Consider the following 19,505-nt stretch of genomic DNA (forward strand, 5'->3'; position numbering starts at 1 on the left):
TGGTTTAATGCCATAAATATGAGTTAGAGAGATAGGTGAAATGAAGATGAAGTAGTCTCACCATATTATCTTTGAATGCGGAAAAAATTGATGAATTTTAACCCCCCATTGAACCATCCCTATATGCTTTAAACCGAAGGAAACTCTTATTGCCCATGAAGGAAGGGGACATTGGGCTGTTTATTGCACCAGTCCCCAAAGTTTTATAATAACGTTTTCTTATTCGTTTGCTTAACAACTTCGGGGAATTTTGATTGGTTGTTTCTATAAGTTGAGTGTTCAAATATTTCAACTACATGTAATCTATAGAAGGAGTATTTTTGTGTAACATCATAGGGGATGTACGCCAATTTATCGGCCATTGTCTTATCCCTTTAGATCCCTGCTTATTGCCCTATAATCAAAGTACAACCTCCTCCAAAATTATGGGGAAAAAAACAAGATATTAAAATCCACACATTACCATACAAATTACACTATAATAAACAAGTTTTACTACAGAATAAATAGATATTTAGATATTTTTCTCCAAATAACAAATAATATTGAAATAAAATATGTAAGCATTAATAAAAATCTTCTAAAAGGAGAAAATCTAAAAATCACGAAACCTTTTAACATACTAAGATTTTTTCTTTTGGGTGGTAAACAGTACAAAAAAAATAACAGTAAAATTCTACAAAAAAAAAACGTGATTTATAGACTTATAGTGTATTCCAGGGACATTAAAGGATAAAAACAATGAACGCCATATTGATGAACATCCCCAATGATGATACACAAAATTATCCCTTATTAAGTGGATGAAACGTGTGGGCACCAAGCAATTAGCAATAAAAATTATTATATTATATTATTATAATAAAACTTAGAGTACTACTATAATAAACAGGCCACTGTACCCTCCCTCCCTGTGAGAGATGTGTTTCTAAAGTGGTCTCTGCCAATAGAAACTTGGCATTGCAAGCAGCCTTAATAGGACAGTCAGTGTGTCCCCAAAATATTCTCAAATAGTATCCAATTATTTCTAACCAATGATGATATACCACAACAGATATAACCATTGTTTCATTGTAAAAGAACATAATGTAATAATAAAGATAATTTTCCTAATCACATAGGAAAATTATATTCAAAGGTGTATGGAATGATAAAAAATAGCCAAAAACCATTATGTAACTTAATTCTTAAAATAAAACCATCCAGGAATATATGCTTCCCTAAAATGGAGAACTCAATCGGTTCAGTGGTTATCCCTTTTCTTTATTTATCCTTAAGAACAATTTTCTAAAATAAGGAGCTTCCCTTTTAAAGACTTCCATTCAAAATCTTTGCAATAAACTGTTCTAGTTGGTGTGTAATCAATTTCACTAATATTTGCATATGCAAAAGTCAGGGATCTAAAGGGATAAGACAATGGAGGAAAAAGTTATTTACATCCCCAATGATGATTAATACAATTACCCCATCTATAGATTATAAATAATAGTTTATAATATATACTGGTTTATTAAAGTATCCAAAGTTTTAGAACTAACAAAGAAGATCATAAAACTTTGGGTACCAGTGAAATTTGATACTTATGCGAAGGGAATACACACAATTCTAGAATAGTTTTAGTGGAGGGATAATGTAAACGTTATTGCCATATAAGTAACTGCTTCTATCTTTCTATCTTAATTTCTATCTTATATAAACCCAAATGACAAACTGTTTAATAGTAAAGTACTAAACATATTAATAGTACTAGTTATTTATCGCACTGTATTTTAGACAGCTTTTCCGCGGAAATTAAAATGAAAATTCCAAGATTAAAACTAGTTTTGTTAGCCCTGGTGTGATTTTTACATTATTTTTCGTGGAAAATTGTCTGTAATAGGATGCTATGCATGATTTTTCAGCATGGGCTGAGAACCGGTTCTAATCCAGCGGCTATGAATCAGTTTAGAAACCAAACTGGAAATTAACAGAAATATTTTAGAGGTTTAAAAACTGCACCATGACTACAGACATACGGACGAACTGACAGACATTTAAAGAGTAGCTGCGCTACTACTTAAGATTTAATTGTGTCTTTGTCTAAGCTTCAGCTTTATTTGCTTCATAAAGACAAAATAAATTGTCGTAGCTTTGTACTTAGCCAGAGACAAAAAAAAAGAGCAAAAATAAGATATTTTCATTTAGGAAGGGAGGGGACTTTGGACTGTAACTTGTACTGGTACCCAAAGTTTTATAACCACATTATCTTTTTAGTACCAGGTTTTAGTTATTATTAAATCTACTTTAGGGGTTTTGTTTGTCATCATTGGGAATGTATATCAATTTAACGTCAATTGTCTTATCCCTTAGGATCCCTGACAAATAATATTTTGAATGTATTACAATTTACTGTTCTATCAATTATAATATTATATGTTATCCTTTGTTAAAATAAAATATTTGTTACTAAGGGAATAAAAAATCACAAAACCTCGAAGTACAAAATCTATAATCATATATGTAGAACAAATATATTTACAGTTTTACCTTCCAAAAATACGGTTTATTGAAAATCTAGAATAACTGAAGCAAACTATATTTAAAGCAGAAAAAATCTAGGTCATACTCAAATTTGGCATACACAGAAAAACGCTATTTTATAATTAGTAAATTAAGTCTTGATAAAGAAAAACTAGTATTTTGTAAGTGACTTTCTTAGTAAAATTTTATAATATAATACTATCTTAATAAAAACCCCAATAAGAAGGGCTGTAGCATTTTTTGAAAGCGCGAATTTTGAGCTTATCCCCAAAGTAGGAATGCAAACCATTTATTTGTTGAAATTACGGTGGCGGGGCCTCAATGCTTCTCTGGGGAGAGATTACTACAAAGATTCAATAATCTTTATTCTTCAAGCAAAGATATTGTATAATTAGTGTAGGTCCGTTCGTTCGTCCGTCCATTTCGGAAATAACAATCCTTTTGAAGGCCTTTAGACATTGCTAGTTTGAACCAACCAATCAAGATTTATAGTTTTTATAGTTTAACAGCCAATGAATTAAAGTATGTTAGTTAGTAAGTTAATAAAACTTTGGGTACCAGTATAATTTACAGTTCAATATCTCCTGCCTCCCAAATTTTACTGGTTTTCCAAAATTAACGGCCAAAAATTGATTTTGAAAGATTATAATAATAGAATTATTATCCAAAGGCAATTATTTAAGAACCAATATAGTTATTAACCGTCCACAAAGGGTTATTTACACATTGATTAATCAAAATAATGTAGTGTAATGAAGAAAACTTAGCAAATTATTATTTGATTACATTATGAATAGCGGTGTGCACATGGTGCAGCAATGAAAAGTTTTTCGGAAAAGGCAGGGATCTAAAGGGATAAGAAAATGGCCGATAAATTAATGTACATTCTCAATGATAAAAACACAGAATTGCCACTCTATAGATTACAATTATTGGATGGTTTAATAAGTTGAATGTTCAAACGTTACAACCACTAACCTTAATCTACACAAGGGGTAATTTTGTGCGTCATCATTGGTGATGTACATAAATTTTTCGGCTATTGTCTTATCCTTTTAGGTTAGGGGTTTGTTGAAAAATTAGCATTTTTATAGGAATAACAAAGCAGCAACCAATATAAAAGTTATTCCTGCATGATGTTTGGCCTGGGTTATAATTTATCATAATTCAGGTTACCAAATTGTTATTTAAATGATTCCTACCACGCATTGTATAAATCAGAGAAAGAGAGGGGAAAATGGACTGCTTATTACACTAGTCCCCAAAGTTTTTTTATAACGTTTTCTTGTTAGTTGGCTTATCAACTTTGAGGACTTTAACTGGATTTTGCTTGGTTGGTTTAAGTTGAGTGTTCAAATAATTCAACCAATAATCTTAATCTACATAAGTGGTAGTTTTATGTATCATCAATGGGAATGTATATCAATTTATCGACCACTGTCCCTGGTATGACTGGTATAAATAAGTTCAATATTATTATTGCCTTTATAAAAATGCTTAACATTCAGGGATCATAAGGGATATGACAATAATAAAATTGCCCCTTCTGTAGATTAAGAGCATTGGTTTAAAAGTTTAGAAACTGCTAGTTTGTCAATGCTAAAAAGTAAACTTAACTTTTAAGGTCATTACAATGAATTTTTCATAGCTGTAAACTTCTAATAAGACTAATATAACTGAGTTTTCATATGTTTTTAAGTTCATAAATACATAATTATTTCAATTAAATTTTGCATGATATGTGTATTTAGTGTGGAGAGAAATGACATTGACAAAGGTTCAATGTTTGTTTGTCCTCCTTTTATATACAGGGATCTTAAGGGATAAGACACTGGACATGAAATTGTTGTACAACCCTAATAAAGTTATAAGTAAAAAAGTTAGGACACTAAACAATCATGATTTAAGAAAAGTAACCATTATTTTAATGCATTAGAATCAGAAATTTTGTTTATAAAAGTTTGGGTACCAGTTTAATTTTCAGTCCAATTGAACCCACCCTTCCTGTGTTAATAGCATAATTTAATTAATATATGATTATGAAATACAGCTTTCCTGCATTTGGGGTACGTAAAATGATAAAAATTGGCGATTCTTGGCTAATTAAGCATAATTCTATAGGAGTAGCCTTATGGATGTTGTCATCTTTCTTTTTCGACAGTTATTTTTTTTTTGCACACAAAAAAAACACCAGGAGAAACGACGACATTGTGAAAAAATGCGGGAGAGTTATGAAAAGAAAATAACTGAACGCGGCGCGCGCGATTCAAAACAAACCACACACACACACCCACACGGGCTCGGCACATCATCATACAAAGAAAGGCCTTTGAACTTTATTATCCTTATACTAAAGTAACAGGATGTCTGTGTGTCTGTCTGTCTGTGTGTCTGTCTGTGTGTACCGAAGGATCTCGCTAACCGCTGAACCGATCGGGTTCTCCTTAACAGGGTAGCTTCTCATAAGTCCCGGGAAGGTTTTTAACTATTTTGGGGGAGGGTACCACCACCCTCCCAAGAGATATGACAAAAAAATCGAAATTTTAAAACACGTTTAGGAGACTTCAACGTCAAATGAAGAGGTATCGTACAAAAAAATTAAAGTAGAGACTTTATCAAACAAAAACATTTAAAGTGCCACTAGAGGCCTCTAGGGGCGTAGCCGCTAGTATCATATATTATACTATTAGATGATTAACAGTTTAACTTGGTGCAATTATAAAACCGTATTTTGGTTTGGAGCCTTTATTTGATTTTATTTTCAAGTAGTTTTTAATATTGTATCATAAATTTTAGTTTATGGAAATTATAGAATAAAACATGTCAGGGATCTTAAGGGATAAGACAATGGATGACAATTTGACAAATTGATATTAATCCACAATGATAATAAACAAAACTACTCCTATAATATAGAATAAATTGTTTCTTTAAACAACCAAGACAAACTTTAATAAAATTTTTCAAAGTTTTTCAGCCAACGTGGTTATAAAACTTTGGGTACCATTATAATTTGCAATGCAATGTCCCCTCCCTCCCTGATAAACAAAATTATGGTAATACTATGTAAAAATGCCGGGCTTTATGAAAGGGTCAATAAATCTTATTTGATTTAGAGTACCAAAATTCGGTGAATATTGAATTTTATTAACTAACGGCTGCACTACTACCTTATATATTCAAAGTTTTAAACAGCCTAAAACCAAACTTAGATATAAGAATTTAAAAGCTTAAAACCCAATAAGAACCTATAAAACAGCTTCCATAAAGTGGAGAACTCAATCGGTTCAGTGGTTACCAAAATCTAAACTTTAAATAGGATAGAATATGAAGTTGAAAATAATTTTACTTATATAAAAATCTCTAATTAAATTCATTTTGAGTAAATTTTCATTATTAGTAAATTGCGCCATATTATCTTAATTGATGATTCATAAAGAAAATATTTTAAAACTTATAAGGTCTTTAAAATGAATATAAAAATAGTTTAAATTAATCCTATATAAAAATCATACAAATGGCTGTCAAATGTTTATTTTTTAAATTGATTCTGTTTTAGAAAATAATAAAAAATTAAAACCTACCTTTTTAAATTAACACTAAAATAATCACAGAACTTTTTTTGTTATTTTTTTATCACTTAAAACATTTTTAACAAAGAGCTATGAAAAATTTTAAATTTTATAACTGTTAATACTTTTTATAAAAGATATTTTTCTTTATTTAAAATGTAACTAACTGAATTGAACTAGAATTGATATAGTGAACTGTTTTTTTTGTTTCTATGTGTTAGATAACAGTGTAATATATAAACTGTAATATATTATTTTATAAAAACAGTGTTATATATATATTATATATATTTTGGTATTATTATTATTATTATATCTTATTTTTGTGATTTTCAGGTTGTTCAGCAGATCACATACAAAGTAAAACTGAATTGGAGAGAATTGAGAAAACAAGAAATATGTGTGTTGAGAGGGGCGGGGCGCGATATATACAAAGAAAGAGAGAGAGAGATGGGGGGGGGGGAGAGAGAGAGAGAAAGACACAAAGGGAATACTCATACTGGAAACAGAGAAAAAACTGAGAAATAGCAAAAAAAGGGGGGAGAGAGAGAAAGAGAGACACTGATCGTTGCGAGACAGAGGGGCGACTCAAATCATGGCAAGGGGGGCTTTGGGGGAAGATTACACAAAGAAAGGGGGACAAAGAAAAAGGGAAAACATTAGCACACAATAGGTATATATATAAAGGGGGGGGGGGAAATTGGGATCATTCAATGTAAAGCGGTTCTTCACCGTGAAAAAGGGCAAGGGGTTGGGGGATGGGACGTAAAAGCGTATTAGTTTTTAGTGTTTATAACGGGGACAAAGCCAAGGGGGGCTTTCGAAACGGGGGGGGGGATAGATGGGGATAATACCAAAAATAATTTTTCAAATAAAGAAATTTCAATTGACAATTGGGATTAGTTTGTTTTAAAAATAAATCTGAATATTTTTTTAATGTCAACTTCAAAATTACATTGATTACATTGTTATTTTTGTATTTATTTTAAAAAATCACTGCGCGATTTACATAAAAATAAAATAGCATAAATATAAAATTTATTAAAATATAAAAAAGGAATTTGTATGCATAAATTTAAAGGGATAAGACAATGGCCGATAAATTTATGTACAACCCTAATGATTTTATTTAAACTTACCCCTTCTGTAGAATATATTTAGTGGTTGAAACGTTTGGACGTTCACTAATTGAACCAGCCAATTTAAAACATCCCAATGTTCCCTCTCTCTATGATTTTAATTTATGTGCTTATTTAGATCTCTGAAACGTCCATACCTTATAAAGATAGTTTTAGTTGGTTTTCAAAAACATTCCCAGGTGCTCAAAATCACACTTTAAATGTGGACACATTTTAAAATATTGTTTTTAAAATGTGGCTTAAAACAGAGAGAGAGGACAATGGATTGTTTATTACACTAATCCCCAAAGTTTTATAAGATTGTTTTCTTATTCGCTTTCTTAATACTTTCGGGGGGCTTTTGTTGAATTTTGATTAGTTGGTTCATGAAGTTAAGTGTTCAAATTCATCGGCAATTGCTCTCCCCTTTAGATCCCTTGTGTAATGGCTATTTTAAAATCATTTTTTGCATCATAAAAACATACCAGTGGTTTAAGGGGAGGAGTTATAAATAAATCACTTAGGGTCTTTAAAATGGGTAATTTCAAATTAATTTTAATTACTTGATTTTACTAACTAAATATTGAAATCCATAGATATTGAGACGCTATTGCATACTTTTGATATAATTTTAAAATTTTGCTGTAAATCTAAATTCTTCCTTTTACCATTAAATTAAAACTTTTTTTTATCACAATTTAGATATCCCAAACATCCTGAATATTGTATATTCTTTTTATCTGTTAGATTGTTTTAAACTTAGACATTACAGTCTTTTGTTTAGCTAATAAGTCTGTTGGCTTTGTCCTTTCATCTGTCTTTATACGGGATAGTACAACGGCCAAAAATTTTATATATCACTCAAAATTATGAACACAGCTACCCTTTTATTGAAAAAAAGTTTGGATAATTAATTTCATATTTTGTTCTTTAAGAGTAGACAGACTCAGAAAGAGAGGGGACAATGGTCTGTTTTTTACACTGGTCCCCAATGTTTTATTATAATGTTTTCTTATTCGTTGGCTTTACAACATCTGGGAGTTTTACTGAATTTTGATAGGTTGATTTATTAGTTGTCCAAACGTTTCCACCACTAACTGTTATCTTGAGAAGGGATAATTTTGTGCATCAACATTGTGAAGGTACAACAATTGTCTTATCCTTTAAATCTCTGCTACAGAGTGCTTCAAAGAGCCGTTTCCGAGATTTAATGCGAAACAAAGACAGTATAAGAAACTCTTTCTATATACACTAAATTACATTAATAATGAGAGCAATACGTATTTAAGAAATAAAGGTTATTATGCTCTTCTTTGTTTACAGTTTTCTGGAATTTCTTTGTCTGACAAAAAAGAATATTTTATTTCTATCAAAGAAAACGAAAGTTTTTTTCAAACCTTTTTCGGAATGAAAAATCGAGGTCAAGTGAAACTTTTTTTGTGTAAAATAAATTAAAAAATAACCCTTTTTTTCCTAAAAAAATGTTGGGAATATTAATTTCAAGTACATTTTTTTTTGGAATGTAACTTTACGATACATAATTATATTTCATAGCGTGAACAAATGGATTTTTGGGGGGTGGGGGCGGGGATTTGAAATGGACCACCCTAGGAAACCACCCCCTAATTTTTTATTAGTCAAGAAGCTACTCTGTAAATATGTCTGTCTTTTTGTCATGTATTATTGCATTCATGTAAGCGAAGCTCAACAAATAAGACGGAAGGATAAACGAACAGTAACAATTATTGAGGAAAGTACAGATATTGATATTTTGCCCTATCGTCTTAGGATTCAACGCAAGTGTGGGAGGGGGGGGTGTAGTGTAGGTAAGAGCCCCCTGTAACATATTTTAAATCATATTTTTTGCGCTTCTCATGAAAATAAACCAACTTGTTTAACATACTGTTTTTGATTAATTTAACCCAATTTAGTTTAAATTATTTTATCACTATCTTAATAGTATATTCTTACCTATTATACTGAACTTTGGGGCTTTTTAGGTAATTGGTTCATTTATTTTAAACCCCAAAAAAACAATATAGGGAAATATCAATTAAGGATAAAATTATTTGTTATAAAAACAATGAGGTATTGTGTTTGCAATACTTTGGGTACCAGTACAATTTACAGTCCAATGTCCCCCCCCTCCCTGCATGAGATAGACAGACAAAGGTTGAACTGTGTATAAAGTTCATATCAGTTCAGAACAGAGTAAAACTTTGGGTACCATTATAATTTACAGTCCAATGTCCCCTTCCTCCCTGCATGAGATAGACAGACAAAGGTTGAACTGTGTATAAAGTTCATATCAGTTCAGAACAGAGTAAAACTTTGGGTACCATTATAATTTACAGTCCAATGTCCCCTCCCTCCCTGCATGAGATAGACAGACAAAGGTTGAACTGTGTATAAAGTTCATATCAGTTCACAAAAGAGCAAAACTTTGGGTACTAGTATAATTTACAGTCCAATGTCCCCTTCCTCCCTGCATGAGATAGACAGACAAAGGTTGAACTGTGTATAAAGTACATATCAGTTCAGAACAGAGCAAAACTTTGGGTACTAGTATAATTTACAGTCCAATGTCCCCTCCCTCCCTGCATGAGATAGACAGACAAAGGTTGAACTGTGTATAAAGTTCATATCAGTCTACAACAGAGCAAAACTTTGGGTACCATCATAATTTACAGTCCAATGTCCCCTCCCTCCCTGCATGAGATAGACAGACAAAGGTTGAACTGTGTATAAAGTTCATATCAGTTCACAACAGACCAAAACTTTTGATACAAAACATTGGGTACCAGTACCAAAACTTTTCATACCAAACAAAACCAAGGCTTTAAGTGTTGGAGGGGGGGGGGGACATTGGACTGTAAATTGCATTGGTACCCAAAGTTTTATGATTCCAGTATCTTATTTAGTGGCCCGAAAATTTTGATCTACAGAAGGGGTAACTTTATTATAATTTGGCATGTAAATCAAATTATCGGCCATTGTCGTGTCCCTTAAGATCTCTAGGTTAAGATTTACAATAATTGAATTGTCTGGAGTTAAAGATCTCTTAAACATACCTATAACAAGAATAAAAAATTATAAAAATGTCCATTAATACCTATCTAATAAACTTTTCAGATCTAAGTTTAAGTCCTTGTCAGGTTTTAATCTATTTTGCGTATGCAACCCCTCAAGTCTAAGGGCTAAGCAACAAACAATTCATTACACAAAGACTATTATTCTATTTTTCTAATGATTTTCTAAATCAACTGATGTTAGATTCTAGCAGACAATGGTTTGTAGCTAAAAGATGCTCTCTCCAAACACAGAGATGAGGTAATGGAAGAGAAAATTAGTTTTAACGAACATTCGTAATTTACAAGAATCTACAGGGATAGATGTCCATCCCCAATGATGATACACAAAGTTTCCCTTCTCCCCTGTTAAAATAGTATCAAAATGATTATAAAAAAAATTATTCCTTCTGTAGCTTAACTTATTGGTTTTAAATTTTAGACATTACTAAACGAAATTATAAAACTTTGGGTACCAGAGCTTGATCTTTAAATCACCACTAAAATGATTTAAAGATCAAGCTCAGTGTAATTTACAGTCCAATGTACCCAACCCTCCCTGTAGAAAAAAACAAGAGTAAAACAAATATTCTTGTGGTTCCCTAACCCTGAATCCTTCTCTCTCTCTCTTCCATTTACATAATTCAATTTGGTTACTGCTGTTCTAGTTAGGGAAAGAACAATGGCAGATAAAATTAAGCTTAACCCTAATTCCAACCCCATACTTGTATAGTAAAGTTACAAAAAGCAGAATTTACCCGAGACCTTAGGAGATTAGACAATAGATTAATTTACATATCTAATGATGATAAACAAATTACCCCTTCTATAAATTAAAAGTTCTAGTTGAAAAGTTTGGACACCGATAATTTACCAACAAGATTTAATAAAAGTACCCAAAGTTTTAGGCTAACTAATAAGAGATTGTGTACCAGTGTAATATTCCAATGTCTCCTCCCTCCCAAATTAAACCCAAATCTGTAATTGTCTAAAGAGGCGTACATTAACTTTCATTGACCTATCCTTTGGATAAAGCTTACATATCAGTCAGATTTTTGGACAATATTTTTACCTTATTTTTTTTCTTTTCACTTTTGGAATACTAATATCGTATAAAAGATTTCTATACTCAATTCTTTTTGAAACGCCAATAACTTTGACTGAATTTTTTATGGATTATAACCAGGGGGGGGGGGGGAGACGGGACATTGGACTGTAAATTACATTGATACCCAGAGTTTTACAAGCATGCTTTATTTTTCGTTGGCTCAAAAACTTTGGGTACTTTAATGAAATCTTACTTAGTTGGTCAAAATTAATCTGTAGTGTCGATTTTTAAAAGCAAAGCTTTTCTATAATTAGGGTCGGTCCGTCCGTACGTCCGTCCGTCCGAACGTCCGTAACGGATAGCTTTTTCCGTTAATTTAGGCATGTTAGAATTGTCCTATCGATTTCAAATTTTGCATGGTGATTCCTTTAGTAGTTAGGTACGATTTAGAAAGCGTAGCAACTCTATAATCATTACCAAAATGTCCGTACGTCCATTTTAAACATGTTGATTTTTTTACTTTTTTAACAACAAATTTTTATGTGATCAAATCATAGGATTGATCTGATTTTTTGTATATTGATTCCTGGGACAACAAAGTATAATGTAATAAGCGAAGCAACTCTATAATCAAGCCCTAAAAATGGAAGTATGTCCATAAAAATTATCCTGTATCAAGCCAGTTTTACAACTGTCTTAACCTCTTTTCGAGGAAGCTTTGTGTTTATCAAGTACGAAATTAATTCCTTATCATTAACCGAGAATTAAGCGCAAATGTCGTCTTTTTTGACTTTCCCTTCATAAAGTGACGCAGCATGGATTGTTTATATGCGCCCACGTTTTTCACTTTTGAATGAGACATGAGTGTGTGAAGATTTCGGAGAACAAAATTGGGCCTATCATTGGTCTCATAGTGTGTGAACGACCCTAGTATATCAGGGATTTGAAACCATAAGAGCTTCAGGTAGAATTTGTTAATTTTATAAGGAAGAATGGTGTATAGGACGATTATATGTAGTTTTAAAAGGGCTTTAGCCAGCTAAGCATGAAACTTAATTATGTTTAATATATGTTTTAGTAATTTTTATGTGCCTTTATTTTTGCATTTAACAATGATTTATTAAACCAAATAATTTTCCTTTAAAGCCAAAGTTTCCAAAGATTTTTTACCGTAGAGAAAAATGATTTTAAAAAGCAAATAAGATTACGTGGTTATAAATAACTGGAATTATGAATTAATTGATTTTGTAATTTCAGGTCTTTGAAATAATTTCATCAATAAATCTATATTCAAACCTGCTGTTGAAACTTGATGGTTCCTGGTATTGGGGGTTTGTATGTTCGCCAACTGATCTCGTGAACTTCCCGCTAATTCGGAAGTCAAGCTCAACCAAAGTGTCATGGTTGAGATAATTTCAAAGTCTTAAAGTTTGATGGAGCTGCACAAGCGAATTTCAAAGGAATGGAGTTTGAAGGAGCTGCACAAGCGAATTTCAAATAACCTGATGGTTGAAGGCGCTGCACAAGCAATTTCAAATGGTTCTGAGGAATAGGCATTAGCATTCTTCAAAGAATCTGAAGAATAGGCGTTAGCATTCTTCAATAAATCAATAGCATATAGTGTATTGATAAAAAAAAAAATATTGACAATTTTTCTGTGAAATAATTACCTAGTGAATCAATATGGTGCTCACTAAAAAGCAGAAAATTGAGCGAGCTATCGCTATTGGCAATGAAAGGCTAGAGGTGTTTGACGAACAGATAAAAGTGTTTTATGAAAATCTAAAAGCCTGCCAAAGTTTTAGTTCATGTGAAAATGTGAATTTAAAATCAATTCGTGACATTTTTAGTGAGGTCAAGGACCAATCTGACCTAATAAAAAGTCTAAAACCTGCCGTGGATACTAGTGAGCTGCGCGAGTTCAAGCGTGATTTGGATGAAGCTAGTGAGCAGAAAACTGTTGCAGATAAAGTTTATGCGTCGTTGGAGCAGTGTACAAAAATTCTGTACTGGCTTGACAATGATTCAGACGACGCGAGGTCAAGCACTGTCGCCAGGAACCTCGACATCATTGAGAAGGTGAAGATGGACATGGGAGTGCTTAAAATTTCCATGGAGTTGCGCCAAGAAGTACGTGATATGTACCGAAGGCTTAGAGAGATGGAACGTCGTTCATCTAATTTGGATGAGAGTGGGACACCTGCCATTCTCTCCAGAAGTATGTCTGCCGTGGATATTAGGAGTTCCAACCCGCAGTATGGGCGCTGGGACAACAGTTTGTTGCCGTCGTTCGACGGTACTGACACGGATTACCCAAACTTTAAACAGGTCTTTAAGGATCTATGCTCTGGTTATGGATTTGCTGACCAGAGGTTAAGTCTGATGTTGTGTATGGAGAAGGTGATAACCAACCCGGAACTACGCAAGCAAGTGTCAGCGATTAGAGATCATAATGAACAATGGGCGTTTCTTGATCAGATGTTTTTATCAAACACTCGCCGGTTCATGAGGATTTTAACTAAGTTGAACAAGATGAAACCTGTGGATAAACCTGTGGACGTGGTTAGCGCAATTGCTACCTTCAAGAGCATGATGCAGGGGGTAGAAGCCATCGTTGGTTCTGCAGCTAAGGATTACAATCACCTAACTCTTATTCATATTTTTAAAGACAAGTGCCCTGAAAATTTGAGAGACAAAATTATGATGGAGCTAGGTAGCATGAACCAACCAAACATCCAGAAGATTGTAGAACTGCTGGAGAGGACCAGGGGTGCCATGTTGGCCGGTGATATGTCCTATGACAATGGCGCCGGCAAGAGAAATCGTGATAGAGCTGCCGCCGCGCAAGTGTCTGGCCGCAGTGACAATGAGAATGGAAAGGCTGGAAAGGACAAGGCTTCCAAGTGGAACAGTGCATGTCCTGTTGAAAATTGCGAGGATAAACATCCTATTTTCCGTTGTCCCACATTTAAGAAGATGGATGTTGTTGACCGAAAAAAAGTTGTCCAGCAGAATAAGTTGTGTGAACTCTGCTTGTGTGATGGTCATACTGCTGACAATTGTAATAAATCGGATAAGCTTGGTGTCTGTGGCACCAATAATTGCGACGGTTATCATAGTCGTATGTTGCATGAGGCTAGTGCTAGTGTGAATACAGTCTACAAATCAAGTTCTGCGCCTAGCACCTGTACCTTCCTGCTGCAAATAGTTCCAGTTGTAGCACCTGGCGGCGGCGCCTGCCATGCCGCCGTCATGTTTGATACTGGTGCGAGTCTACCACTTATATCTGAGAAGATGTCCCACAAGTTGAAGCTGAAATCTACCGGCAGATATACAAACATTTCTGTTGCTGATGGTAGTGAATCATCCTGCCGCAATGTGGTGTTCTATATGAAGGACAGGGATGGTAACTTGAGAGAATTTGAGGCAGCTGTTATGCCTAACCTCGGAGGTGGCAACGAGATGCGCTCGGTCCATCCGGAAACCGCCGCCGAAATATTTAAGATGCCCCCAGAAAGATTTACATATATTAGTGGAGGCTTAGATATCATCATTGGAAATACACATCCTGACGTGTTTCCATCAACCTACCAGAAAGTGGGCCAGTCTATGTTGTGGCGAACCATTTTTGGTAGTGGTTTTATCTGTACAAGTGCTGACTATGGAGCTGGTCAGCAGAAATCTGCATATAAAGCTGCCGTAGCTGTTGATGAGAGTGCGTGGCCGGTTGGTTCTGCTTGTAACACTGCTGATGAACCTTTTGGTTCTGCTAGTGCCGCAGCCGTTGACAACATGGCTACGGCGGGTGTTGCCGTGGCTAATATTGATAATGATGTTAGTTGTGCTGCAGTTATTCCTGGTGATATTGGTAACGATACTGTAGCCGTTGAGAATATTGTTACGGTGGGTATTGAGCCGCTGAATGATTCGGTTCCAGCCGGACAAGAGCCGACGGGAGTTTCGGTTCCGGCTGGACAAGAGCCGATCAAAGTTTTGGTTCCAGCTGGACAAGAGCCGACGGGAGTTTCGGTTCCAGCTGGGCAAGAGCCGATAAGGAATTCGGTTCTGGCCGGACAAGAGCCGACGGGAGTTTCGGTTCCGGCCGGACAAAAGCCGGTAGATGATTCTAAGTTTTATGACAGTCACACTTTTATTACTTGCCCTGGTGCTGTCATGAATCAAGAATCGACTTGGCTGCTGCCAACCTTGCCGCCCGACACAGGGTAAGAGGCCTGCAAATGGCGGGTGGAAATATGGCGGGTGTTGCCGCCAGAAAGTCATTGAAAAATTTCAAACCACACATATCTAATCTACAACATAAACTATTTATGTGAAAATGATCTTTAAAGAAAGAATATTACAGGTTATATATTAGGCTTGTGAAGGGAACCAAAATGGTTCTGTAAAGAATAAGTATTCATTATTCAACTAATTTTATTGTTCATACCTAAGCAAAAATTCTACAAAACTGTTTAGACTTTTAAAGCAGATTTTAAAAGATTTTGTTTCTTTAAGTATGATTTTGAAAAGCAAAAGTTCGTGTGTTAACTACCAAATGATTTTTGCAGAATTTAAAATACCTCGAAAAGTATTTTTTTTCATGGTTCACGTTTGCTTAAAAAATGTTATTTCTCAGATTCTCATATGAGATAATGCATTAAAGTAAAGAACACAACATGTAAAATTATTATGATAATGTTTAAAATATTTCTTATTATTATTTTAAAAAGATTATCGCAAAAAATCAAGATATTTGTTTTAATTTGTAAGCAAATAAAGTTTTTTCTTTCACTCCGGAGGCAAGGATTCCTAATAATCCACGCATAAAGATTTTTCTTCATTCCGAGAGCAGAGATTCGTAGTAATATATGTACCTAGCGATTTCGGACAGGGCAATTTTAAACCTTGAGAAGTATTTTATAGCAATATTTTCCTAGGTACATATATTTTCGTTCATGTTTAAATATAAACTCTATTTTCTATGAGATAAGCATTTATAATAATGAACACGATGTATGATATTATTAAATTATTGATTATTATTTATATGAATATCACAGAATTAATTTAAGATAAACTATGCATATTTTAAATTAACCTTTCCTTCATTTTTATCGCAGATATTAAAATAAAAGCGGTTATTAAAAAATTATGATTAATAATTGATTCTTATTTTATGAAAACTAAGAACATTTTTTAGTAAAAAGCTACATTTTCATATGCCTATTTTTATGCCTAAAATAAGAATCAAATGAAATGCGATAAAATTTTATTCTATTTCATATGCTCAAATTTAATTTTATTGAGTTTAATTTCTTTTCAAAAGTACAATTCATTATAAAACTTACCTGAAAAGTTTAACAAAAAGGAATAAATGTGTCGAGGTTGCGTGATTCGATATTTATTCTAAGAAAAAAAAAAATCAAGTATTTTTTAGCAGATTTTTTTAAAATTATTTATGAATCTCAATCAAGTAAAACATTTTATTCAGATCAAGGAATGATTGAAAATTCATATTTAAAGTCTCATATTTTTTTTACAAAGAAAAATTGGTATTTTTTTCATAATTCCGATGAAAATTCTAACGAAGATATTATTATTTTGCTATTCTTTAAGTATTAAAAAGTTTTATTGTTGATTAAGATAGTACAGTTCTTATTCATTAAGTTTGAAAAACTTTCTGCCCAAGGATTTTGAAAAATTTTTTCTTACTACTCTTTTTGATGCTTAACAAATTTAGTTTTAAGTACCTATAAATCTTAATTTTCTTGTCTAAGATTTATTTCGTTTTATTTTTACCATTATTTGTTTACATTTACATTTCAACCTGATTTCGTAGGTACTTATTGATTATTAATAATGATTTATTACCTATTGATTATGAAATGATTATTATTCAGTATAGTTGTTATATTACAACATCATGATTAATAGGATTATCTATTTTAGGATTTGTGTATGTGATCTTGTGATTGTCATGTGCATGGAATGTTGTATGGTACATACCAATCCCCATCCTTCTATCCTAAAATGTGAGGTATTATGAGTCCTAGTGAGGAGTATAATATTGTGTATGCATTTCACGGGGTTTCATTTAGTTAGGAGCAAAATTGTCACGTTTTCGGGATGTGGCCATTCTCATGTGATTATGGTGAGTTGAGTTTAGTGAGAAATGTTGCTAGTGCTCAGCGCAAAAAAACCTTGAATCTCGTTAAGGAAGTTAATTTGACTTTCAAACGGGGGGTGTGTCTTAACCTCTTTTCGAGGAAGCTTTGTGTTTATCAAGTACGAAATTAATTCCTTATCATTAACCGAGAATTAAGCGCAAATGTCGTCTTTTTTGACTTTCCCTTCATAAAGTGACGCAGCATGGATTGTTTATATGCGCCCACGTTTTTCACTTTTGAATGAGACATGAGTGTGTGAAGATTTCGGAGAACAAAATTGGGCCTATCATTGGTCTCATAGTGTGTGAACGACCCTAGTATATCAGGGATTTGAAACCATAAGAGCTTCAGGTAGAATTTGTTAATTTTATAAGGAAGAATGGTGTATAGGACGATTATATGTAGTTTTAAAAGGGCTTTAGCCAGCTAAGCATGAAACTTAATTATGTTTAATATATGTTTTAGTAATTTTTATGTGCCTTTATTTTTGCATTTAACAATGATTTATTAAACCAAATAATTTTCCTTTAAAGCCAAAGTTTCCAAAGATTTTTTACCGAAGAGAAAAATGATTTTAAAAAGCAAATAAGATTACGTGGTTATAAATAACTGGAATTATGAATTAATTGATTTTGTAATTTCAGGTCTTTGAAATAATTTCATCAATAAATCTATATTCAAACCTGCTGTTGAAACTTGATGGTTCCTGGTATTGGGGGTTTGTATGTTCGCCAACTGATCTCGTGAACTTCCCGCTAATTCGGAAGTCAAGCTCAACCAAAGTGTCATGGTTGAGACAACAACAAATTTACTTACAATTTTGCTTTGACTCTTATAAATTTATATTATGATAATTAAGTTCTAACACTATACAAGTGTTAATGTCCGTTTGTCCTACCGTTACAGTGCTTCGCTTTTATGGATGTTGTCATCCTTGTTTTAAAACAATTTTAATATAGTTTCAGGGGTAGTTTGTTTATTACCACAGGAGATGTACATCAATTTATCGCTTAAGATCCCTGAATTGTTGATAATTTCTTAGGGGCGATTTCTCTTGGGAGAGTGGTGGTACCTTCCCCCAAAATATTTAGGACCCATGAAAAGCTAAATTTTAAAGGAGAACCATATCGGTTCAGCGGTTATCGAGATCCGTCGATAAAGACAGACATTATTTTATTTTTAAAGATTTATCAACGTTACAAATTAGAAAATTACATTTTTTTCTAGAAAAATCTAGAAAATTGCATTCCCCCAAAAATATATTTCATGAACATTTTAATAATGACATTTTCTATTATTTATTAACATAAATACATATTTTTGTAATCGTGGGAGGCTTCTCTTTAAGTTTGAAAAGAGAGAGAGAGAGGGGACAATGGGCTATTTATTACACCAGTTCCCGAAGTTTTATAATAACGATTTCTTATTCGCTGACTTTAGTGAATTATGATTGGTGAATTCATTAAGTCGAATGTTTAAACGTTTCAACCATTAACTTATATCTACAGAATGGGTTATTTTGTGTATTATCATTGGGGATGTAAATCAATTTATCGGGCATTGTCCTATCTGTGAGTCATTATATTATTATAAAATCCCAGGGGAGGACATTACATTAGTACCCAAAGTTTTTATTTTATTCATTGGCTCAAAATTTTCGGGTACTTTTGGAATAAGTGTCTAATCTTTTTCTACAGGAGGGAAATTTTGTTTATCATTATTGGAAATAAATAACAATTTATTGTCCATTGTCTTACTCATTGTCTTATTCTTATGGACCGTATTGTCCTAGTTATCGTTTAAATAAATGTATTTTAAAACCTCAATATTTTATATCATCAAGTTATTACTAGATTTTTATAAAAATATGCACTTTTTGGGGCAATATATTAGTTTTTTCCCATATCATTAAAAATTAAATATAATACATAGTCATATAAAAAAAAGTTATTTATAGGCAGAAATTGGCAAAAAATCACAAAAATATGACTTGTTAAAAGAGTAAATCTGTG

General features: G+C 32.8%; 1 protein-coding gene across 9 annotated transcripts in view; it reads right to left on the reverse strand.

Moving 5' to 3' along the window:
* The window catches only part of LOC145318775 (protein brain tumor-like), a 260,980-nt gene that overhangs the window by 58,678 nt on the left and 182,797 nt on the right, over positions 1–19,505 (reverse strand). Inside the window, exon 1 of one of the 9 annotated variants that reach the window (XM_080160316.1) lies at positions 6,105–6,575. The exons of the other annotated variants lie outside the window; for them this stretch is intronic. The gene's annotated coding sequence lies outside the window, so the exon portion shown is untranslated. Of the gene's footprint in view, positions 1–6,104; positions 6,576–19,505 lie in introns of those variants that run through there. 9 annotated transcript variants of the gene reach the window in all.

This window comes from Acartia tonsa, chromosome 5 (genome assembly GCF_053477335.1).
Source record: "Acartia tonsa isolate MP-2025a chromosome 5, ASM5347733v1, whole genome shotgun sequence".
Lineage (NCBI taxonomy): Eukaryota > Metazoa > Arthropoda > Copepoda > Calanoida > Acartiidae > Acartia > Acartia tonsa.